The following is a 2,188-nucleotide window of genomic DNA, read 5'->3' as shown; positions in this document are numbered from 1 at the left end:
CAAAGACAAAAGCATTCTTGTTGAGGCTGACCCTGAACCTGAAAGGACCTTGAAGCGAAAGCTAAGAGAAGCTAAGGCGAAACTCTCTGTAGAGGACCTAACAAAAATCTTCAAAGAAGAAGAACCCATGGCAGCCAAAAACAACAATAATGCCAACAATGCAAGGAAGGTGCTGGGTGACTTTACTGCAGCTAATCCCAACTTCTATGGGAGAAGCATCTCTATCCCTGCCATTGGAGCAAACAACTTTGAGCTTAAGCCTCAATTAGTTTCTCTAATGCAACAAAATTGCAAGTTCCATGGACTTCCATTGGAAGTTCCTCATCAGTTTTTAGCTGAATTCTTGCAAATCTGTGACACTGTCAAGACTAATGGGGTTGACCCTGAGGTCTATAGACTTATGCTATTCCCTTTTGCTATAAGAGACATAGCTAGGATATGGTTGGACTCACAACCTAAAGAAAGCCTGAACTCTTGGAAAAAGCTAGTCAATGCCTTCTTAGCAAAGTTCTTTCCACCTCAAAAATTGAGTAAGCTTAGAGTGGAAGTCCAAACCTTCAGACAGAAGGAAGGTGAATCCCTCTATGAAGCTTGGGAAAGATACAAATAATTGATCAGAAAGTGTCCTTCTGACATGCTTTCTGAATGGAGCATCATAGGAATCTTCTATGATGGTCTGTCTGAACTGTCCAAGATGTCATTGGATAGCTCTGCTAGAGAATCTCTTCATCTGAAGAAGACGCCTGTAAAAGCTCAAGAACTCATTGAAATGGTTGCAAATAACCAATTCATGTACACTTCTGAAAGGAATCCTGTGAACAATGGGACGAATCAGAAGAAAGGAGTTCTTGAGATTGATACTCTGAATGCCATATTGGCTCTGAACAAAATATTGACTCAGCAAGTCAATATAATTTCTCAAAGTCTGTCTGGAATGCAAGCTACACTAGGCAGTACTAAGAACGCTTCATCTGAAGAAGAAGCTTATGATCCTGAGAATCCTTCAATGGAAGAGGTGAATTACATAGGAGAACCCTATGGAAACACCTATAATCCTTCATGGAGAAATCATCCAAATCTCTCATGGAAGGATCAACAGAGACCTCAATAAGGTTTCAACAACAATAATGGTGGAAGAAACAGGTTTAGCAAGGGCAAGCCTTTTCCATCATCTTCTCAGCAACAGACAGAGAATTCTAAGCAGAGCCACTCTGACTTAGCAACCATGGTCTCTGATCTAATCAAAACCACTCAAAGTTTCATGACTGAAACAAGGTCCTCCATTAGAAACTTGGAGGCACAAGTGGGACAGCTGAGCAAGAAAATTACTGAACTCCCTCCAGTACTCTTCCAAGCAATACAAAAGAGAATCCAAAGGGAGAGTGCAAGGTCATCAACATGGCCGAAATTGGAGAGGAGAAAGAGGCAGTGATCGCCACTGAGGAAGACCTCAATGGACGTCCACTAGCCTCCAATGAGTCCCCTAATGAGGAACCATGGGAATCTGAGGCTCACACTGAGACAATAGAGATTCCATTGGATTTACTTCTGCCATTCATGAGCTCTGATGAGTATTCTTCCTCTGAAGAGGACGAATACACTGAAGAGTAAGTTGCTAAATACCTTGGAGCAATCATGAAGTTAAATGACAAGTTATTTGGTAATGAGACTTGGGAGAACGAACCTCCTTTGCTCACCAAAGAACTGAATGACTTGACTGGGCAGAGATTACCTCAAAAGAGACAGGATCCTGGGAAGTTTTCAATACTTTGTACCATAGGCACCATGACCTTTGAGAAGGCTCTGTGTGACCTAGGGTCAAGTATAAACCTCATGCCTTTCTCTGTAATGGAGAAGCTAGGGATCTTTGAGGTGTAAGCTGCAAGAATCTCACTAGAGATGGCAGACAATTCAAGAAAACAAGCTTATAGACTTGTAGAGGATGTTCTAGTAAAAATTGAAGACCATTACATCCCTGCTGATTTCATAGTGCTAGAGACTAGAAAGTGCATGGATGAATCCATCATCCTTGGCAGACCTTTTCTAGCCACAACAAAGGCTGTGATTGATGTTGACAGAGGTGAACTGATCATTCAAGTGAATGAAGAATCCTTTGTGTTTAAGTCTCAAGGATATCCCTCTGTAACAATGGAGAGGAAGCAGGAAGAGCTTCTCTCAAAACAGAGTC

At 41.7% G+C, this 2,188-nt stretch overlaps 1 non-coding gene across 1 annotated transcript; it reads right to left on the bottom strand.

Moving 5' to 3' along the window:
- Positions 1-532: 532 nt before the first annotated feature.
- Positions 533-640, bottom strand: LOC130977427 (small nucleolar RNA R71). The gene has a single exon (XR_009085117.1). It is a non-coding gene; the product is annotated as a small nucleolar RNA R71 (small nucleolar RNA).
- Between the last annotated feature and the right edge of the window lie 1,548 nt (positions 641-2,188).

The sequence above is a fragment of the Arachis stenosperma genome, chromosome 4 (assembly GCF_014773155.1).
Source record: "Arachis stenosperma cultivar V10309 chromosome 4, arast.V10309.gnm1.PFL2, whole genome shotgun sequence".
Taxonomy (NCBI): domain Eukaryota; kingdom Viridiplantae; phylum Streptophyta; class Magnoliopsida; order Fabales; family Fabaceae; genus Arachis; species Arachis stenosperma.
The sequence above is the reverse complement of the archived record's forward strand: the minus strand, read 5'-3'. Positions and strand labels throughout refer to the sequence as shown.